At 40.4% G+C, this 24,404-nt stretch overlaps 1 protein-coding gene across 1 annotated transcript in view; it reads right to left on the reverse strand.

Annotated features, from left to right (window-relative positions):
* dab1a (DAB adaptor protein 1a) overlaps positions 1-24,404 on the reverse strand; it is a 206,394-nt gene that overhangs the window by 117,010 nt on the left and 64,980 nt on the right. The window contains exon 3 of the mRNA XM_058072449.1: positions 18,927-19,007. The gene's annotated coding sequence lies outside the window, so the exon portion shown is untranslated. The remainder of the gene's footprint in view (positions 1-18,926; positions 19,008-24,404) is intronic.

Here is a 24,404-nt window from a genome sequence, read left to right on the forward strand (position 1 = left end):
ATTTCATTCATCTTGGAAATAAGGGTGTTTGGAATTCGGAGGTTCCTCTGTATTATGTTGTGTTCGGCAGTAACCTGTGAACAATAACATTGAAGAGAAAGACTGACATATACAAAGAGAATGACTTTCTCCAAGAGAAATAACTTTTTCAGTTGCTCTACAAAATGTCATAATAAACTAAAGAAAAAAACCCAAGGCAAGCTAGCTCATGCTAGTGCTAATTTAACAATACACTATTACTATTACACTATATACACTTCCTTTTCCATGGTTTCCATCACACTTTTTCTCTCTAGTGTCACAAAAAGACAAAATAATTTACGATCATATAAGTGGTGCAAAAAGTTGGCATTGAGCTAGTGCTAGGCTAACATGTCCAGATATCTAAGGATGTATACATCTCTAAACAACACTTTCATTGATTGTCCTGCTGGAAAAAACAGCATAGACCACCTACCAGAATGACCAGCATACATTGTGTTTTCCTGCTGGTATGCTGATTCTCCAGACCAGCATAGACCAGCTACCAGCGTATGTTGTGTTTTCATGCTGGTATGCTGGTCTATGCTGGTTTTTCCAGTAGGGTGGTAGGGAAAATCATGTTTTCTTGTCTTTGTACATAAAGAAGTAATATTATGCAAGAAATACATCGGTAATAAAGCAACACTGTCCTCCCTTAAAAGATGACAAAGGTTGTTAAAAAGAAAAAGTCTGAAATTAAGATATTCAAATTCATAAAACAGGTTTATCTCCAACGGTTTAAAAAGCTGCTTTCCTCTCTCTCCCCATCCCCTTCCTCCTGTGTCCTCAGGCTGAGTGAGACATGAGAGCCAGTGACACGAGGTATAAGTGATTCCCAAGCTTACTTTCTAAAAAGGTGCAAAAGCCAGCAGCAAAACATGCAGAGAGAGAGAGAGCTAGTCTAATTGCATGAAGGTGGCTCAAGATGTCCTCAAAAAGACAAGACGTTTACATAAGAAAAAGGTGGGATCGTGCCGCACAAAGTTAGTAAGACAAGACTATGCAACAATATGCAAGTCTTTCCTTCATCTTTATCGATTTCTCACTGCTGTCTATTTTATCACAGGTGTCAGCATCATCCTGGCCCCCCTGACTAGACATGTAGGAGTGAATGTCTAGACCGTAGGCAGGCTTGACTTAATGCTAGAGATGTGTCCCTGAGATCTGCTTTGAAAATAATGTTCTACAATTGGAGGGTTTTTTTTTGTACAGTATCTAATAGTTATTTCACGTTGTTGCAACATGGTATCATGGAAATACAGGTTAGTTTTGCCTGTATTTCCATTCCAACTCCAACCTTCAGTGGATGACTTCAGTATTTTGGTGTCTTGTTATATAATGTGGTCACTGTAATTACAAGTTACCTTGTGATTAATTGATGTTTTGCTTGATGGAGGCCATGTTTTACAACCAATCTGACTCAAATTTTACACAGATGTGCTCGTCAGTCTCCTAAAGCTGGTTGCAAAGTTTGGCCATTAAATTTATGGTAATGGTACGAGACGTCCGTTACCGTCCTGTTACCAAAAACACATCCAGTAACAGAATGTCACATGATGAGAAACCCATTTGATTTATTTTGTTTCTCATTTAGAAGGGCCCGAAAGGATTTTGCCATCAAAGCCCCCTGGTCGGAAACAGGTTCCCCTGCTTTAAAATTGTGCAAGCTTGTCGAATTTTAATGACCCCAGCCCTCCGCCTCCCAACCCCCACTACTAGCTGTACTCCAATCTCATCAGAATCAAAGCAAAAAAAAAAACACTAGGGGAGCGATATGGAATCAGGCCACCAGGACCCTAATTAGTCTTTTAGTTGTTGATGGTGAGATTTTAAAGAAAAATGATAACACATAAAAGCAGAAGCTCTTTTAGGGAAGAGAAAGGGACTCGCCTGCAAAGTGTCATGTTGACATGTGTCACTTTTCTAACATCACGCACCAATTGTGATCTTTGTGTGCACTATTTCAGTCCACTTGACATAGTACGTAACACACACTGTATCTATTTGTGTTAGTGAGGGCTCCCCAGTGCTTGTGTGGCACCTTGCAGATGTTTTCCATCACCAAGTTTTATAAACTAGACTACATCCAGGAAGTTATCAGCTATCGGTATTAGTCTTGAGAAGCAAGAAGGAAGTTATCGTGCATTATTGCAAATAATGAAAATAAATATGGTACATCATTCATTTTCTGCCGCTTATCCTCACAAGGGTCGTGGGCGTGCTGGAGCCTATCCCAGCTGACTTCAGGCGAAAAAGTACACCCTGGACTGGTCGCCAGCCAATCACAGGGCACACACACACTCACATTCATACCTATGGACAATTTGGAGTCGCCAATTAACCTAGCATGTTTTTGGAATGTGGGAGGAAACCAAAGTCACCGGAGAGCACCCACGCACCAGGAGAACATGCAAACTCCACACAGAGATGCCCGAGAGTGGACTTGAACTTGGGTCTCGTAGCTGTGAGGCCTGCACACTAACCATTGGCCCACCTTGCAGCCAAATATGGTACAATTTTAAAATTTTAGAAATTATATTTTGGAAAATGTTTTGTCCACCATAATCATTATTTTTTTTATTTTAATATATATATATATTTTAGATTTTTGTTATTTTCTCATTTGGAAGAAACTTTGTTTGGCGAAAATCTTCCACTTCCCCAAATAGATCAGCAAAATAAAATATATTTCCTTTTTTTTTACATAGGCATTTTATTATTTTTCTTTTTATTTATTATTTTTACATTTCCTTATTTTTTCTGTAAAAATGCAAAAATCATATGATTGCTTTTGGAATGAATGTGATTGCTGGATTTTCCCACTCAAACTGAAATAAATAAATCAATAAAATAAATTTCAAACTTTTCTCTTTCTTTTTTAATTACATCTTAAGGAAATGTTATTAAATGTTTGAAAACATAACGTGGGATATGTTTTTTTCTATATTTTTTTATTTTAAGAAATTATTTACAATTTAAATTAAGCTGTGTATGTAGTTTTGTTTTCACCTTCAGTAAAAGTCATGCTATTTGCCATTTTATAGAAAATTATGATGACTGGAATATTATTGAATTTTCCCCAAATATTATTTTGTCCCCTTCATTTCTCAGTCAAAATGTGATGAATCATAATGACAAACATTTGCTGTATTTGGCGTGTTTGCCTTCAAAGGAGGTGCATTGGGTTTGGTTGGCTGCAATCAGTCAGACTGTGGTTTGGATGGAGTGGCGCTCCATTCTTGGTCTTGATTGCACCGTTGTTTCCAATGTAGGTGTGGACTACACTAAAGTCATGTGACATCTTTATGTGTGTGTGTGTGTGTGTCTCAAAGGTCGTCTAGAGCCAGCCTTTCAGCGGCTTCATTTCTGCTTGACTTCCACAGCTAAACGGGTTTGCTTTTCAAATGTCAGCTCACAGAGGGGGCACGCTGACTACATACACTTCCCATTGTTTTCCCGGCAAAATGGAGCGAGGAGGAGGAGGAAGAAACGAGAGCAAGTGCCGATGATGACTACAGCCTGACTCGTTGTGCCAGCTCATCGATCCATCCGTCTGGGAAGGAGCTCCGCATGGATCTCTACCGCTACCGCTATCTTTTTTTCTTTATCTGCTTGTACGTCATTTGCTTTTCTTACCATAAAAAGTTCAAAGTGACACCCAGTGAAATAGAAGCGAGAGCTCGCGCTTCATGAGGTGTGATAAAAGCCCAAAAAAGAAAAATGGGAGTGAAGATGATGTTCGTATTTTAAGGTCAAAGCTGTAAAAGCCACAAAAGGCTGCAATGATGTGTTCAAAATAATTTCATACAACGCCATCTGCAACCTCAAAACTGTAAGTGTGCTTGAATAAAATAAAACATGACACTAGTGGGTCTCTGGAGTAAAAACTTACAAGACATCTGCGCTGTAAATAAGTGCAGCAAGCGCCTATCCTGTAGCTCCCATTAATGCATTTTATTGAGACGAAAACAGCATCAGTTAAGAGCTAAGAAACAGTTGGTGTTGGCTCAATGAGTCTGGAACTAAATGCTGCACTCTTTTAAAAGCCACTTGAATTGGTAAACCTTATTTAAATGAGCCCATTACAAAAGCCATAGGATTTGCATTTATACAAGGTGGACTCATCTAAACTACACAGACCCAGACTAAAAGTGCCAGTGAATAAAAGACTCAACCATTCAGACATGTTGTATTTGCAGTCGGAAGGCTGAATGACTTTCATTAAGGTTCAACTAAATGTTAAAACAAAACTAAGAAGAGAAAGGTCAGCAATCACGCAAGAAAACTAAGAGGAATGCATCAAACTGACACCAACTCTTGGGTGGCCAAAATGTTTCCAGCAAGGGCCATGTACAGAAAAATGTAAAAATGCGCGAGGGCCACTTGGATATATTTTGTGCATGAACGACCAGATGAAAAGCTAAAACCAATCATTTGTATGACAATACAGTGGCACCTTGGTTAGTGTCATTAATCCATTCCAGAAAATTCAACTCAAGCCAAAACTTCCTCACCATTTAATCCTTGCCATGAAAAATTATGTAAATCCAGAAAACCAAAAACACATTTTTATAGTTTTGTAATTATAGCTTTACATGCAGGAAAAAATTGGAAATGTGTATATGTAATACTGTACATATATATGATGAATGAAAGGGATAAATTAACATCACTGAAGATTGTTGTTAAAGACATGACACCAACACGGACACCACCTTCCTGTTTTCTTGAGTTATTTCTTGAATTCAATAGTGTTTCCCAAATGGACCCCCGCCTCCCAAAAAAAACATAAATACATTATTAATTACTTTTGGAAAACTGTGATGAAGTGAGAGTGTAATGTCCAGATGACTCTATCTGAAATCACCGTCAAAAATACTCATTTTTGAAAAACAAAAAGTGAATCATTCCTGTCACTCAAGTTAGCAAACAACAGAAGACAAGCTATGATGCTAGTCCCATGAGGCTGTTCCCATGTGATCATCAGAAACAACATTGTCACTGAGTCAACTCTGGCAGAGATGCAGGTGTTGGCAGCTGACACTCGTGGGATTCGTGCGACCACAACATCTCTATCATACACACACACGCACACACCTACATCACACACGCATCTACGTACAGGATGTTGCATGAATAACAGACTGAGAATCATGAAGACAACGTGAGATCCACTGTGCATCAATAATGCAGCGTCTTTGACAAGTGCAAGAATCAGACATCCCACAATTCCCCCGCACTATTGTATTCCTTCCTTTAAAGTAACTGTAAGCGATATGATTGTATACATAGCAAGATTATATCTACTAAGTGTGCGTGTTATTCATCCAGGCATTTAGCTGCAGGCATACACTTGACTGAAATGTGTGTCATAAGCAAAGAACACAGCAGCCGTGACAGATGAGAGCTGCTGGAGACGCACAAAAGCGCACACACACACATACACACACAAAAAGACCAGTACGTGCATGCGTGTGTGTATTTGTGCCACCACAATGACCGCATGCCTGTCAGCAGTCGCCGCGCCATTGTGCCACCCGCCTACATGTGTATTGTCTGCCGTTGGTTGCAGTGCTGCAAGGGTGTCGACATGCATAATTAAGTCGCTTTATATGCATGTTATGTTCAACTCAATCCCGATGTTTGTTCAATCTGAAAATGTTTGTGTGCTTGTGTGTGGCTGCGTGTGTATAGTAGTAACACTGGCTAAATTACTTTTACACTTACAGTATGACAATTATGCTTTTAGTTTCACTTTCAGCTTTAACAGCTTTAAACTTCTTTTAACACTTAAAAATGTTATCAGGCTTTATCATCTTTACACTTGTGACTGTTATGTTTGTACATTTCACTATTGATACTAGTTTGCTTCCTTTTACGCTTGTGACAGAGAATAACAGATTTTTGTCATTAAAGCTATGACAGTGTCATTGTTTTTAATAATATTAATAATAATACATTTTATTTGTATAGCACTTTTCAAAATACTCAAAGACACTTTACAGAAGAATGAAGTTGAATAAAGTAAGTAAACAGAATAGAAGACACATCAAAAAAGAACATTCATTAGTTAATACACAGTTAAAACATGAGTAAAAGCGGGGCGGGGCACAGCAGTCAGATATAAAAAGTTAGACATTAAAAACAGATTTAAAGAGGTGGGTTTTGAGTTGTTTTTTGAAGGTGGGAAGGTCAGGGCAAGCACGGAGTGAATGGGGCAAAGAGTTCCAGAGGGTGGGGGCAGCGATGGAGAAGGCTCTGTCTCCCCAGGTTCGGAGCTTGGTCTTACAGGGGAGTGCCAGGAGGTTTGAGTCTGAGCAATGGTTAACTTATTTTTACATTTTCAACAAGAATAACACCTTTGTCATTAACTGGTTTATTAATTTATGTTATGATTTGAGTGTGGAGCTGTCCAATGCTGGGCCTATGCAGAGACAGGCGCAGTGCAGGTGCACAGTGTTGTGCAGGCAACAGGAACCAAATAGCTACAGAGATAAAGGCTTTGCGTAAAACAGGTAAGGCAAAGTTTCTCAGATGAGCAAAACAATGACCGATTTATAAACTCAAATGATGACTAATGGAACACAGCTGCACACACAACTCTACTGGGATAAAGTGGCTGCATCTTACGCCCAGCAGAAAGCACAGCATACCAAAATAAGTGCGCAAAACACGAAGTGACAATTCCTGTTCTACAGAGCATGACAATTTAATGTTTTATTTCATTTAATGCTTTGCATGCTGTATTATTTGTACTATTAGCACTGGTGAACTTCTTTTTACACTTACACTTACTTACACACAAATAACAGCTCTTTTTGTGAAAGCTAAGACTTAACCCTATCATACTTGGGGTCAATCTGACCCAATTCGATGTCTGCCATTCAAAAAGTAGTAATTGACTTGGCTTCATATTTCATGATTTTTACTGATTTGATGGCTATGACTAAGCATAAAATTACAATGATGATATTTTCTTAATCAGACCCCTGGGGTCAGTTTGACCCCAAGCTGTCAATGAAGCTGTCATTAAAGCTAAAACAAAAGTGTGTTTTTTTTGTTTGTACTACTAACAGCGATGAATTCCCTCTGGCTCTCAACGAAGGCGGTCTTTCCCCTCTCCTCTCTCTTATCTTCCCTGCTTTGCTTTTATGTCTCGTTTCAGGCTCATACTTTTAAGAGCCTCTCTCTGCAACACTCTTTAAATCTAAATCATAGAATTGATCTACTGGTCTCTCCATGTAATTGATGAGAGTTTCTTGACGAGAAGCTCGGGTTCAAATGAACCTGTCTGCCCTGACAGAACGGTGACAGACGGGTATGTGATGGACAGTTGAGGGAAGTCGAAGGTTACGTCCCTGGCGATTCTCCTTTCTGTGAAGGACATATCGAAGACGACTACCTATTCATAACCATGATAGCAAGTCTGGTGCTGTTTGGATTATGCACGGCCCTGGTGTATTGCAGCAGTTCAACACACCCCAACAGCTGCCCGTCATGATTGATATGATGGCTAATGCCGTTAGCACTCGGACTGTGACTATGAATCACAACAAGGAAAACATCTTGGAGAAGCGTTCGGCTTTGCAAAGGCAGATGGATCGATTGAGAGACCAGAATGGACAAACAGAGTAGGCAAGTCTATTGGAATGTGGCTACTAGCACAAACCCCAACAATATACTTAATCTGTATTTCAGTCCACCACCCCATGGCTAACCAAGGTCGTGTTGTGACAACAACTTCTCCCAAAAGATTGCTGGAGTGGGACGCTCTGACCCTCCAAAATTTCTTCATGGACACCTGTTGTTTGTTGTCCCTGTCTGGGCTGGCTAACGGATGTCTCCATGGCAACTGCTGTGTTATGGCAATGGCAGCCTGCAAACTGAGGCTCCAAGACTGGGCACCTGTTGGAGGGGATCTTCTACAGGCCTACACACTCATGCATCCAAGGACTTCACACACACACACACACACATCACTTCCCTTTGCCTTTGCCGTTTTATCTCCCTGGCGCTGACAATAGCTACATGTGGCTGTAGCTGGCTGATCACCACCTTCCCTTTACCCTTCCTGAGTCCTAGACTTGTCTTGTGTTTATGTTGTGTAAAAATGTGCTTACTTATGTATGCTGAGGCTTTTTTAACAGTCCTACACTGTATTCCTCTATAGAAGCTTAGTTTGGAATTGTCTTTTTTCCCTCCTCTCTCCTGTTGTTGCCCCTCCTCCATCGCCCAATCACCTGTGCTGTCTACACCACCCATCTCACTGTGTAATATGTTGTATATGTATGGACACATGATTGCGCAATTTCGCTTGTACCGCTATATACGTGACAAATAAAGGTCCTATTCTGTTCAGTCTGTTCTAATTACACTGTTTGCCAGAATGGCACATGCACATTATATTGTTATCAATTGCCATTAAAGTTAATAATGTGAAGGTTAAGAGTGTTTTATTGTTTCTCCATGTTACAATTAACATTGGTTAACTTCTTTTCACACTTAAATGATGGTTAAGGATGCTAAAATGTATTGGTGGTGCCAATTTGACTCAAATTAATTTCCCAAATAGAGGCCAACCAGCTTGTTGGAATAGACTGCGTTCAACTTTGGAGGCTCTAATTTGTTCCATTATTCTTTATTATGTGGAAATGCTAACCTAAGCTCCAGTAATAAGGCTGAAAAACTAGTAAACCATCGTTGGTGCCACCAAGACTAATTCCTGCGTATTCACGGCAGTCTGTGATTCTGTCATTCCCTTCCTCACCTCCTACCCCTCCTCCTCCTTCCTAATAGCGGAGACACAGTCAACCGTGCGGCCGGTCCCAAATGCTAATAGCGCTTCGTCTGACTCCTTTCCTCCTCTGCGGCGTTCTGTCTAACTGCTTCACCTGCAGTCTAAATGGCTCTGACAAGCACGTACATGTACGCACACACACACACACACACACACACACGTACGGACATCAAGTCATCCATTTTTTGCTGACAGGCCGCACTGGCCTCCAGAGGGATATTACTTAGCGGTATTGCATTGCTTGCACTTACAGCAGAAGAAGGAAGCGTATTAGTCAAAACACCATTGAGGAGAAGCCAGACGATACACAGGCTGAGCAGGTACACTTGTCCTAATTCACACTCATCTACTTATAGAAATAAGCAGAAAAAGGCGTCATAGTGAGTTTTGTGTGGTGGGATTTGTGTTCTGCTGGGATGGCGGCGGTGGCATGTCATGGGGGTCGACTTTATAACTTCTATTCAAAGACATATTCCGAGTGGAGGCGGCACGCTTGATGCCTCCTTTTTGAGGGGACAGCAGAAAAAGAATTGAAGCATGGAAATTACAACAGAAGTAGCAACTGCTGTTGTCCTTTATAGTATACTTCTAAAGACATTGTTAACACCAGTGGACAGGCAGGAAGCTAAGCCACTAAGTGCACAAACTAGGATTTTGGTGCTTTTGATTGAGGCCAATCCTCAACACTTCCGGGTTCCCTATGAGCAAGCCACTGACACCCCAAATTCCTGGATGTGATGCTAAATAAAAACCCAGTGGCTTTCAAGTTGAGCTTTTTTGTGTTTTTCGTCAAGAGTATCACTGATGACAAAATGAATAAAAAGTGTAGTGATAACCATAGAACCAGACATGAAAACATATTCTGTCATGGGTAACTCCTGCCTCGGTTGCTCAGCACAATATGGCTGCAATAGGTCAACAACAATAACCAAAGAAAGAATCTTATATCATCTAAGACAGTCAAATGATTACATTCTGTGTCTTTAACACATCAATGATGGTAAAAGTCATCTCTGTGTGGAGTTTGCATGTTCTCCCTGTGCATGCCCGGGTTTTCTCCGGGTACTCTGGTTTCCATAGGTATGAATGTGTGTGAGTGTGAATGGTTGTTTGTCTATATGTGCCTTGTGATTGGCTGGCGACCAGTCCAGGGTGTAACCCGCCTCTTGCCCGAAGACAGCTGGGATAGGCTCCCTCGAGGGGATAAGCGATATAGAAAATAGATGGATGGATGGATGGATGGGTGGAGCATTTAAGTTGCACTTCTATATCTGTCAATAAATAAACAAGAAATATCTTAAGACATGAGGTGATTGAATATCTTACGAAAACAAGCTCAAGTATTATTTAAAACAACAAAGTTCCCTTTATTTGGTATTTGAAAGACACTTTTTGGCTTGTATCTTTTACTCAGCAGCAGGACCATCCTTGACTAAATTGCAACACTAGTCAGCCAGCATAGACGGATTCTACTTTCCCTGATATCGTTTCTCCATTGCTGCAATGCCCCGGTGGAATCCTTCCCAGTGCTCATCACTTACTTCTCCACAGTTCAATGGAAAGACATCTAGATGGGAATGGAAAAAGTGGATCTTAAATGTCCTCATATGGAAACTACAGCCAATCTGCACTTCTGACTTACTTTTTCTTTATTAGTGACCTAAACCAAGAAGAATGACACTACTTTGGGAGTTTCTGGGAGCATTTTTGTAGACCAGTGGTCAAATGGTTACATATTGTGTCTTTAACCTCTAAATTATATATTGCGTTTTAAAATTACACATTTTGTCTTTACATTTTTCTATGATGGTTAAATTATTTGACTTAAACTAAATTTCATTAGAGACGAAGACTCTTGTATTTTCCAGGCATAGTTGAGCCTTTCGGGTAGTGGTAGGGGAAATGCAGGAGGGGTGTTAGGATTAAGGCACAATGAGGGGGAAAAAGAAATGGAAGCAGAGGGTGATACTGTTCGGGGGTGGGGGGATCGGGGGGGGGGGGGGGGGGGGGTAAGCACTAAAGGATGAGAAACGAGGGCACCGTCCAACACGCTTGTTTCCCAGAGAGCATTTGCATAGAACCAATGAGGACGGAGATCTGTGTCACGCTTGTTTGCATACATTAGCATAAATTAGCCTCCTTCCCCTCACAATAATGCCTGTGGTGATTTTTTTGGGGATGCAAAAAATGAGTGAAGCAACATTTTGACACATACACAGAGTGCATGCATCAGGGCATCTGTACACGTTTGTGACGCCATCTGTAATCATTTCAACTTGGCAGACAAACCCTGACCCCTCCCCCTGCCATTTATTAATACATTCTAGACAACCCAATGAACCCTCAGACACTCTCTATAATGTGCCACACTTAATACAGAAAGTAATATCAATATTTAAATTAATAACATACATATCTGGGTAACCAACATGTTGGAGACTGCTTTCACTATGATACACTGCAAACATAAACCCCAAAAATACATTTTAAATATATGACTAAACTACCTTAATTTTGCAATTGTGTTATACTGCATTACATTATTATCTTGATGAAGGCTGAATTACATGAATTTCATGTGTCTGGTGTGCAGATATGCTGTATGATGATAAAAAGTATTTAGCAGTAGATTTTCCACACAAACAGTAAAAAAAAGACAAAAAAAACAATAATAATCACACTGAACTAGAACAGCACCCAGTAGAACGCAGACCTCCACGAAGGCCAAACAATCCAAACTGGGATCAGTACACCATAACACGGCTGCATAACCATTAGGATTTATGTTTTATTCAGTGAGGAAATTACGGAAAATGAGAATGGTTGCAAAGGTGGGGGGGAAATTATGAGTCTGACCTGCATAGTGGAGGTAATTATATAGAAGCAGTAAAATATCATAAAATACTGCCTAAAAATGCTAGCACATGATAGTATGCAGCAGACTAAGGTCTTCCTAGCAACGGCAAACAAGAGGAACTGAAACCTTACGAGAAAGAACACACAACACTGCATTTTCTCTTTGAACGCATCCCTGTTCAACATACGTCAACATCAAACTAGAGATCACAGAAAACGACAATGCATCCGAGGACAAACGATGCATCCTTGCAGACACGCAAACGAGAAATAAAAAGCAGGAAGATTCCATTTGTAATCGTTTGATCCTGACAATCAATCTGAACCAGGGAGTGCAAAATAATGCAACGATCAAACACATTTGGCTCATCTTGGTGAAAACGTGAGCGTGTCTATGTATGTGACCCACTTTGCTGCTGAGAAAGAGGATCCAATTGATCCGAAATGGCTGCAATTGGAATCTAAATAAGACCTGCAGCGGTGCATCTCGCTTGTTGAAGGCCAACTTGCCACCCTCCTCCTCCTCCTCAAGTACATTTCCCACAATCCTCTCTGTCTCTATGCCACTATGATGGAGCACCTTCAGCTCCCACCGACATGACAGAAAGCAGCAATTAGCTCAAATGAGGGTTTGCACAAGTCAAAACAAAACAATAGAGAGCATAAATAGACTTTATGTTCAATGGTCCACAATGCATTGCAGCAAAGCGCCAACTTGAAAAGGAAACGTGCAGCATTTCCCTGAAAAGATAAGGGCTAAATTATGGGATTAGTTTGTAGTTGACATTTCTTTGCCTCTATGTGTGTGTGTGTGTGTGTGTGTGTGTGTGTTTGCGGATATGGTCACCCATGCATAATAAAGAATAATAAAGCTTAATGCAAAGCCAATATATCTAAAAATAATTTTGTGCATACCATTACATTGCAAACCACAAGAGGAAGACAGGAGTAACATTCATATGAGAATAATGCACTCAGTGTATACTACAAAACAAATAGTACAACCAAGGCTAGGAAGAATACCCCTAGGGAACATGATGAAAAAACAAAAACATGACAGATCCTGAGAAACCTCTGCAAGATGCTGAGTTTTCAAGCCATTAGTTTACTACCAATATGTCCGATAGAAAATGACACTGAAGCTGGCTTCTTATTCATCAGCTTCTGATTCGGCAATAAGGTAGAATTGACTGCCTGTGTTGTGTGCGACTGTCTTTGATTGTTATTGTTAAGGTCATGCCACAGCATCTCAATAGGATTCAGGTCAGGACTTTGATTTAGGCTACCCCAAAGTCTTCATTTAGTTTTTCTTCAGCCATTCACAGGTGGATGTGCTGTTGTGTATTGGATCATTGTCCTTCTGCAGAACCCAAGTTGCTCTCAGCTTGATGTCACAAACCAACTTGAGGCCAGGCATTCTTCTTCAGGATTTTTTGGTAGACAGCATAACGTATGGTTCCATTTACCGCAGCAAGTCTTCCAGATCCTTAAGCAGCAAATCAGCCCCAGACCATCACACTACCACCACAATATTTTACTGTTGGTATGATGTTCTTTTTCTGAAATGTGACTTTACTTTTACGTCAGACATAATGGGACACACATTTTCCAAGAAGTTAAACTTTTGGCTAGTATTTTCCCAAAGATCTTGTGGATAATCAAGATGTTTTATGACAAAATTTAGATGAGCCTTATTGTTCTTTCTGTTCAGCAGCAGATTTCGTTTAGAAATTCTGCCATGCAAGGCATTTTTGCCCAGTGTCTTAACTATGGTGGAGCCATGAAGACTCACCTTAAATGAGGCATATTGAGGCCTCTTTGGACATTGTTGTGGGGTCTTTTGTGACTTCTTGGACGAATCGGGTCATTTTAGTTGGCCAGAAGTTTGACCATTTGTGTATAATAGCCCTCACTGTGGTTCAGTAGAGTCACAAAGCTTTAGAAATGGCTTCATAAGCTTTTCCAGACAGAGATCTCAATTAATCTCACTTAAGTTGGGTTTTAAGGGAGGATAACTTTCCCACTGAGGGCCATGTAGGTTTGGATTTTTTTTCTCCCTTAATAATAAAAGGTTTCATTTACAAACTGAATTTTGTGTTCAGTTGTGTTGTGTTGACTAATATTTACATTTGTATGATGATCTGACGTAGTTTTAAAAGCTTGACTTATTTAAAGAGTAACACAAAATACGAAATTATTTATCACCACAAATGGCAACAAACACCATATTTGGTCACATTTTGCAACACGAGGGGAATGTATAACAAATGGATTCCTCCCATCTGTAACATTTATTTGAACTGTGAGCTAACTTTCCAGCAGTGATGTAACAATGCAGTCATCTACCTGCATGTAGAAGCATCACCAAAACACTAATGCATAAATAAAGACCCCAGTTGTATCTGCTGGGATTCCTATGAGAATATTTCCATGGGAAATCAAACATGTGTCAGCGTGATGGACAACATAAATGAATGAAATGTGACCTAATTTACAGTGTCACAGCTTGATGAGACAAGAAGCAGGCAGCGTGTCAGCGTTAATAAGACACATGCACAACAGCAGAAAGCTACAGTATTGAGCATCAATGTGCATCTGCCTGTTGTTTACAGTAGAGTAAGTGTGTGGGCGCGGTTTCATTCTCAGCAGGAGACCTCCTCTCATCTTAACGAGGTTTTAAATGAGTGGCCTTAATGACTATCTAACAAGTTGGGTTTTTATTGTTTTTTGCAACCAAGAGAAACACAAATCCAAAGGATAACTAGAAACATGACAGAAAAACACAACTGGAAAATAAGTACTAAGTACTTAGTACTTAGAATATATTGAAGGCAACACTGGGACATGCTTGTACATGTACAGTGGCCTATAGATATATATAAATAGTGAGGTCAATTCCTTTATTTTTGCTGTAGACGGAATCCATTTGAGTTCTAATTATGAATATGACACCAAAATTTCAGCATCTGGACCGGATCTATAACTTAGGAGGAAGCATCATTTTTCATCTGAGAAAAGTACTGGAACATGTAACAGACAGGTGTGTGTTGTGTGTGTCCAGTTCCATTGTGTATTCAATAAATGAATTACACTGAATGTCTAGTCTAACCAGTTTCAGATGGGTAGGTTTCAACATTAAAACCTGAGAGATGTATATGGGTGAAAAACAAACAATATGAATGTAAAATGAATCATGAATCTGAACTGTTGCTGTCTGATGTCGAAACCGAATGTTTTTATTCATCAATCGATAATCAGCCGCGTCAATATCATCCAACGATATTCGGCATTTTGACACACATTCATTGGTCCCTGAAAAACTGAAGACCATATTGGTCGATCTCTAGTTTTCAGTTTACAGCAAAAATAAAAAAATTGGTCTCACTGTCCTAATACGGTGTATTGGACACTGCACAAATAAAGAAAAAATTGGCAATGAACAAAAGTGCCTATAATTATATTGTATAACAAAAAGACAGTGGGAAATCAATCAATAAGAACACTATAGATAATAGAAAAAGCACCTGTTCCTCGTAATTGTACACACACACACACACACACACACACACACAAGGTCAACTAAAATGTTTCGTTATTCAGGGTTTGGTGTTTTTTGAAGGACCACTCAAACAGGCTAAAACAGTACTAAAAACTGACTCCCCTTTCATTTTACAGGATGGGCTCCAGAGAGGTTTTTTTGCCTTCCTCATCATCGACATGCCTACAAAATTTAATGCTGCTCAGTGAAATTTTTTAGGGGGCCGGGGGGTATGGTCACAAGTCACACCATCATACCAGATGTAAACTGTCACCAAGATGAAAACACTTGAAAAACTTGGTGACTTGCAGGTGCATGGGAAAACCCACAAAAAGGTGATTCATTTGGCCTAAAAATAGTATTAATGACAAAGAAGCATTTTTACATGACAGCGCGACATTCGACAACTGCATGGTGGATCAGATTTCCACATATCCACATCTGGCATTAGATCAACGCTTCATTCCTCAGAGACCAGCAAGCTCGGAGCTGCGCTGCCAGAAGACAAAAATGTGCCCTTATATTTATTTCATGTTGCCTGCGTGTGTTTGATAGACATTCATTTCCCCACAGAAACTACAACCCAATGAGGCATCATCAAACATTCAAATGACGCGTGATTGATTTTAAAATATTTGCATTTGGCACAGAAAAGTGACTTCTGACAGCATGAGAGAAGTGACAAGAAGGGAGGGTGTAAATAAACGTACCCCCAGGCGGCAGGAGATGGCATACACAATTGTGCCAGACAGACACAAAACCACATAAAACATACGAACAACAAACATTCAACGCCTGCCACTAAACAACTTTGAAATAGAGCTGACGTCTTGTAATGTTTTATGCTGTCGTGTGCCGCCAAATAGGCCTTTTCCTCACCCACTGTGTTGCATACAAAAACTCCACTTCCACTCACAAAATCCAAACTAAATTTCTAATGATGGGTGATTACAACCATTCACATTCATGCCTATGGACAATTTAGAGTCTCCCGCCTTTTATTAGGGGTGTCCCGCTCCAATGATGATATCGGATATGAAATGAGCAAAAATAACAGAGTATGATACAAGCAGTCCATTCCAGACTACGACCAAACTCATCCCATTTTTCTCATACCTACTATTGCTGACAATTGTTCTGTTTGAGGAACATCACTTCATAAAGCCTTTTCTAACATTTCACATGAAAAAATAAGCCCCCAAAAATTGTTTTGATTTGTAATACCGGTATCGGCCAACATTCAAGGCTGCACAATATTGGTACCATATTGGAAGTGGAAAAAGTTGCATTGCGACGCCCTTAATTTTCATACTAATTCAAGTTTATACATTTACTTTGCTTCAATTTTGATGTTGATGGGACAAAAAATGTCAGCCAATTTAGCACTGAAGTACTAAAATAATTATTTCCAATTAGGGCTGTCAAAAATAACCCATTAATGGTTGTAATTACTTTATTTAATTAGAATGTTTACATACATCAAGGCAGGCCACACCTCTCTGTTATGACTTCATACAGAAGGCACTATTGCAAAGTTCCCACTTTATTCTGACCTGGATATATCAAAAGCAGTGTAATTACCACACCATATAGTGTATGTATCTGCACCTCCAGAACACATCTATACATTCATCCTGGCAAGTTGAACAATTGAATAACATATGAGGCGCGAGCATGTTGCGTTTAGCAGCAAATAAAAAGTATTGGGGGGAAAAAAATGCTTGGATACAGTTCTTCCGCTTGCTCAACAAAATTGCTGTTTCATTCCATTGCCCACAGATACCATGTGTTGTGAGAGCAAACACACACATGTACGTGCCAAACGCATGTGAGCAGTCATATGGAAAGACTCCTCCAAGTAAGCATTGGTGAGGTCAACCATTGAGAATCTGAAAGAAATTGTTCTCCAGTGGGATCCTGCCAGACGACAGCAGCGATATATTGTTCCTTGCTCATTATGCATGAAATACTATTTTTTTCTGTACGTTCACAAGTGCAAGCCACCCACTTTATCCAAAGCGTTGATGCTTGGCCTTTTACTGTGTCGCCCAGCCAACACATTACCAGCATGCGACCCCTCCGTGTGCTGAAAAAGGAAGCATTTAACCTCCTGGCCTTTTCCGCTCATGCACACTGGCAAGAATCTCATCTTGAGTTCATTACGACACAACAACAGTTATCTTTCACCTCCACAGAAGGATTGTACAAACACATCTGGCATAAAACGAAAAAAATCTAATCAAATCTTTCATTCAAAAGTGTATTCCTATCCGCATATCTGTAAGGTGTCGAGGATCCATTCCCACTGTGGTGTTATATCAGAGAGAACATCAATCTACAAGGGTGACATTTAATCCCAAGCCTGGGCAAGTAGAGAATATACACACAGATATGCACACAACACAACACACAAACATACACTGTCGATTCATTGAGACTACGGATGGGGAAAAATTATACCAAGATTCCAAATTTAGGGCCAATTCGATAAAATTTGCAAAAATGAAATGTAAAAACATCACATAGCATGAACCATGAACCTAAAAGCCAGAGGATTCACCCCGGCGACAGCCCAGGTGGGCACAGAGTCTCATCCAGGGGCCCCACGGGCGCCCAATGCATCTTGACCACCAATCAGAGACCCCAGCAGAAAGGCATCCAGTGTGACATCCATTTGTGTCTCTTCAAGAACCTGACTGGTGCAAAGCCATCCTATCAGTTCGGAAGGATTTTCCCCAGTGACTTGGTACCAAATGAGTCCAGTTTACAAGCTAAGGTTGCTGGTTAATGTCCAGGCCCCGTAGCCATAAATCAAGTGCTGGTTGCTCCAGGGAAATGGTCCCCCGTCACTGTTTGCCGTCCCACTGTTCCTCTGGGATGTGTTTCAGCAGAGAACCTTTTGGTCTTTAGCCATGCCACTTTCAGTCCACGACATTCTGATTTCCAAGACTAATTCTCCATCTTGGAAATCACAGAGCATGAAGTAGAACAAACCCGTTGGGTTCTGTGGGTCACATGTATATTGCAACATTTGTGGATATGCCATCTTGGTGGAAGGGCTGTTTGTCAGAGACATTATAGCAAAGGAGACCAGTCAGTGTCTCAGGTTACATGGTTCATGTGGCAGGTACAAATCAACTTGTCTTTGCAGATGTTGCATTTCCCTCTACAATTAAAAACATAAAGGTATAATTCCCTGCCAGTTTCCATGACTAAGGTACTAACAAGATCTGGATTTGCCCCCATGTGCGCTATATGGTTGATGCCCCACTGTCCCCTAGAAATAGGACCTATTGGTTGTTAACCAGGACACATGGAGTCCAAGAGTGCCGAGGTAGGTTCTCCATCTTGGGAATCACATAAAGAAGGAAATAGAAAAGACAGATCTGCTGATCCAGCAGAGTCCTGTGTGCTAGACTAACATAATTGAACAGTTTGGGATTTTCCTCTGGGACTTGGTATCAAAGGAGTGCAGGCTTTATCTTAATTCACTGGCTAGTGTCCAGAGTAAACACTCGTAAAGCGAGACTGGACAATTGGCTCGAATCAACCACAGAGTCAGGGGTTGCGATCAGCATCCAAAACATTCAGTCAGATGTGGGAATTTAACCAAAACAGTCCAAGCCACTTCGATTCCAGCAAAAAAACTATTCAGTCCACTCCACAAAGATCATAGCATCATCTGTAAAATGAATTTTGGGAGATGGTACTCACTTCAGTCTTTGACCTCTTCACAGCATGATCCAAAACCCAATCCATCCAGGTATTGAACAGTGCAAGAGCAAGCCCACATCCCTGTAGGACATATAGAAAAAGAAATAAAGAAAATGACATGTGCGAAGATAGGCGCACGCAGACAATAGCATCGGTAAGTGGATGTCTGATAATATTCATGAAGCAGCTCTTATTCATGCATGGCGATCTGACCGTGAAGAAGTCCCAGCAGGGATCTTAAGTCTCTTTATAAGGATGGTCACAAAGGCCCAATCCCCCATATTAGAAATCAAATTGTCTTTTTTGTTACACAGAATTGGCTGCACATATCTATTCATGCAGCTGGACCACATGTGAAACCACTGTCAGGTTCAATCTGTGCACTGTATCCTCACAATGATACAACAGTACACAACCAACACACTCATTTCTAATGATGGCATCATCTTCAAATTTTCTCAACATTGTGTTTCTTTTAAAAAATGAGCATAATCTTACCTGGAATATTTCTTTGTTTGTTTTGCACCCCTAAACGCACATATTAACACTGTTTTACACTTTTCTATACACCGTTGCTTAAGGTGAAGGTGCAAATTAAAGTGATGTTCCTCTTGGAAGCCATCTGGCGGTTTCTGCTACCAACACCTCTACACATTTCTGTGAAAAGCTGTTAAATATCCTACATATTAAGGTGAAAGTGTGAAAGAGCATGACCAGGTCATCAGACATGAGGCAACCAGGTAAATGCCAGGTGGCGCTATAACCCTATTCTATTCGAGTCTCAGAAGAAGAAAAGCATTTTGCGAATATGTAATGCCTGGGAATATGAATACAGGTAAATGGGACATGTTTGTAGTTAGAACATCTAAACATTTTCATGACCTTCTATATATGTGTCTTTTACACCATTATTAGAGTCCTGTTTGTGGTTAAGGAGAGACTCACAGTGCCCTTCAGTTGCTTTATTATCAAGCAGAGAACACATGAAGTGATCATTCACACAGAAATTCTAATTCAATTCCATTCACAGATACTGTATTACACTTATTATTGTCTTTCTATTATTATATCTTCTGAATGATTTATATTTCCATTTTCATTCTTTTTCAAATTGGTATGCTTGAAAATGCATAAAAGGGGAGCTATTATGCATTTTACACCTTTTTCACCAATAAATGTTACAATGTTGTGTTATTGTGTTAAACAATGCCAAAGTGTCAGATAATGAGGTTTGCACATTTGGAAGTAAACCCTGAAAGACATTTTGGATGGCTCTGCCCAGTTTTACAGAGAGACACCGAGTTCTACTGACGTCAATGCCATCCGGACGTCCTTATATGGGCTGCAGATTGCCTGCACTCTGTAAATGCGGACCTACGTGTCTGGAAGTCTTTGGGAGCGCTTGGTAATGTGACCAGTCACAACCGAGTCGGTGTACCTAAAGGAAGGCCGGGCGTAGAGTTAAGTAAAAAGACCGGCTGAGTCAAAAATGCAGGAAGTCCATGGAAACACTGCAGAAAGAGGTGCAGAATGCATGGAAGATCTAGAAAGCTTTGTGTGCGTGTTATGTGTACCTGCTCGAAAGGAGTCCACAACTCAATACAAAGCACCGAAAATGAGCATCTAAGGTCTCCTTTAATTTAATCAATTTGCTAAAATAGGCTTTCTCGTAATAACAGGCCATATTCAACCAAGAAACAGTATTATTAACAACATCATTTATTAATTAATACATTTTCGTGATAAAGTGAGGGCGTGATGTTTGAATTATGATGTTTCAAGGAGCAACTGTACTGTTTTCTTCCGAATTGTCACCAAATTTAACATCTTCCTGCCTGGTACATAAAGTTTAATTAAAAAAAAAAAAACAGTTCTGAAGCTTTTGCATAATCCTCCTAACAAACAAACAAATCAGCGATCAAAAACACTTAATGGAATAAATATACATTATTACAGGGAATAGCAGTGTTTGTGTGGACATGGCCTCCTTCCCTTCTCTCCAGCCATTCCATATCGTTTTCATTATGTGCCTTGCTAAGTGTTCTCCTGCTGAAAGACAGCCCTTGTTGCAATACAATTAGTCTATCAGCTTTTCATTTGGTCTTTTATTACTACACACTTGAGATTGAATTATACTCTTTAGTTCCATTTCCTCGCTGAGGTTTGACCTTCCAGCGAATCGGCACACATCTGAGCCCCAAGCATAATAAAACTAACATATCCTTTTGGATTTTTTTTTGTTAGGGAAATTACATGCAGTGCTGCATTAGATAGCGAAAATGAGATCTATAATGAAGCAGTGATCCAACGTGTGTCCCACGTTTGCCAAGGCCGAGACCCCAATTTGATTCCCGGCAATTTAACCGCTACGCTAGAAAACAAATTGGGCATGTGGGAAGTCATATTCACACCAAATGTGACATCCAGCATCCTTATTTATTCAAGGAGTCAATTAGGATGCAGGACTGGTAAAAGGGGCCTGTTCTTGCTTTTAAAAAAGGTGAATGTAGACACGGTAGGTGGCAAAACACAAGAAGAACAGCTGGCAGCAAGTTTGACATTCAAAATGCCAATTTACTCAGTGAGCCCATGACCTTAAAAATCTATATATTTGGAAGTGTCATGTTGTTATAGTGTGTAAAGGATACAGAAACATGGACACAGTCGGTTACTCCTTGGCCCTCAAAGCTCCAGCTAACAATCAGTTACTCCGCATTTTCCCCTCCGGCCCGACTCAATAAATCACTCTTCTAGCTTCATGACAAATCTATCCCAACAAGCAAATTTAAGCACAGCCAAACAGTCACACTGCAGTGAAAAGCCATGACCCTTGACTCTTTACCTGATTGGATGAGGGCTACAAGCTATAAGTCATGGTACCCTCCAGGAAAAACAGTTAAGAGTAGACTCACATAAATAGAAATAGGTTTTCTTTTATTACACATGTAAACATATTAGCTATCAAACAGCATCACCATCTACACTGTAGGTGACTATAATAAAAATGCTAAGTCCGTAAGTGTCCAGTAGGCTACATGCCTTAAATGTGACAACTGCCAAGTATAGTATGTGCCAAAGTTTAGGCAGTGGTACCCTACATCCTTATGAAAAGTCCTTTCAGCCAATCAAAAGATGAAAGAAATACCGTAGATTCTGATTATAAAATGCTACTTTTTTCACATGCTTTGAACCCTGCTTCTTAAACAATGATGCAGTTATTGAGCTACAGTTTCTATGATGCTTACAGTGTAGACTCACACTCCCAAGCGTTCCCAAAGACTACGAACCCCACTTTCTATTTTTGTCTGTATAGAAGTTGATAATAAATGAATAAACCCTTTGGTGAGCTACTTGAAAAGTAGTTAGGAGCTACTGGTAGCTTGTAATCTACTGGCTGCAGACGCCTGACTTACCGTGTATGAACACAAAGATTGGTAATGTAGGTCTGCGTTTATCATTGACTGGTGGTTGGAAAAAGGCTATTATCAACTCTAGACATTGGTGATCTTGTAGTTTGCACACTGCTCTCTGTCTGCACATTCTATAGTGCTACATAGACAACCACTTAACAAATTAACGCAGTTTGGACCCAACCTTCATCAAAGTATTTTCTCCTTTACAAAAAAACAAAAACAAAAAAAAAACCTTTATATTCAGCAACTTAAGTAAAAGCTGTGGTTCTGAAACTTTGTTGTTACAAATTCCTCCCTTGAAATTTGGTTATTTCTCATAAGCAAATGTCCAATTTCTACAAAACTTTACCCCACTATACTATACTAAACAAACTGGTGAGGTTAAACTATGAAGTACTTGAGTTTTCTCCATAGCTTCTAAGCAGAGCATGGCGGCAAAGTTATGTCACTTGCCACAAATCGCCACAAAACAAACGTGTATCGGTCTGAACTGGACCAAAACCTTGTGTGTGATGAGTGTTCTACCTAGATTATCATGTCCCTAAATATTGACACATTAAGTCATCTTAAGTTTGATGTATTCTCAATTGGCGAAAAATAATATTTCTACATATCGATTCAAAAACAACCATGGCCCCGTGTGAGCCTACCAAGCCCAATAAAGAAACATATCTCCCATATACACAGGTATTCTTCAAACAACACACACACACAAAGTGACAGAAGTGACTGATGACTTGGCTCAGCTGATGTGAGACGGGTCGGGGATAATCTCAGCTCCTCATTCCATCTCAAGGGAATCACACTGAGGTAGCAGCAAACAGCATATTATAGTGTCTGCGTGGCTTTATTACAAACACACAAACACATAGCCATGTGCCTTGTCCCCAGGGGAGGATATAGGATAGCACACAATCAATAAGCTCCTGTGGTTTGTCCATGTGATCCTCCTTGAGCAGACCAAATACGACGACGGTACAGAAACACACACAACACACTCTTCCAGTCTGCCAGAACCGTCCTCCACTCATTCCAAGTACATATCAACTTTGTTCCTGTAATACTAACAAACAAGCGACCACTCTGCGAACGTATCCCCTTGTGTGACGACACCTAGATTGCAATTTATGTAATTTTCTTTTTGCGCTCAAGCACGGCGGAATCATTAGCTGCACCATTAAGCCGAAAGATAACACGGACAGTTCACTTGCTTCATCCACCAGCCGCTGTCGTCTACCATCTGTCTCCTCAATGTGTGTGTGTGCAGGTGACTGTGTGTGTGTGCATGCATGACGAAGCACATTTCAACTTGAGTCGATTTTATTTTAACTTTGAGATACCGGCAAATGAAAACGTCGCACAGACAGCAAACGACTCCCTCCTGAGCTCCCCCTACGGAGCGACAAATTGGCGACGAGAGAGGGAGCACAATGAAAGATGCGCTATGTAATGTAGCAGAGAATCAGCCCTGGTAATGGCTTCAGGATGGTGGGGAGGAGCAACACACACACACACACACACAACTAGTTTGCCTGCTATTCATAAGGAGGCAAAGACAATTAGACAGCTGTCAGGGCTGATGTGAGGAGGAGGCTGTAAAAAAGAGACAGAGAGCCCATGCACAGTCTCTCAGGTGGAAATGTCACCTGTGTATAGCCCTCATATTCCTCTAGTCTTACAGTGTTTGATTGACATCTATGGTTTCCATAGCAACACAGAGCCGGAGTAGCACTGCTATTTGTCAGGTGAAACGCAAAAAATACCCAACAAAGCATTTCCCTATTGTCCATTGAATCAGGTAATGCACACTGGAAATGCTCTTATAATTGTGTTTTAACCCTCTGGGGTCTCCAAAGATTTTTTATGTTATTAACTTCTCCTTAGATGTTTTTTTTCCCCTTCCTTGATGAAATCCTGGCCAAACGGGTGGATTGAATGGAGAGGTTTACCCTCCACGTTCACCAGATGTGACACCACGAGACTTTTCTTCATGGTCTTTTCTAAAAGACAACGTCTACATGGTGAGATCTACAACAGTGGCAGCATAGAGAGCAGCCATTGAACG

Source organism: Doryrhamphus excisus, chromosome 5, assembly GCF_030265055.1.
Source record: "Doryrhamphus excisus isolate RoL2022-K1 chromosome 5, RoL_Dexc_1.0, whole genome shotgun sequence".
Classification (NCBI taxonomy): Eukaryota; Metazoa; Chordata; class Actinopteri; order Syngnathiformes; family Syngnathidae; genus Doryrhamphus; species Doryrhamphus excisus.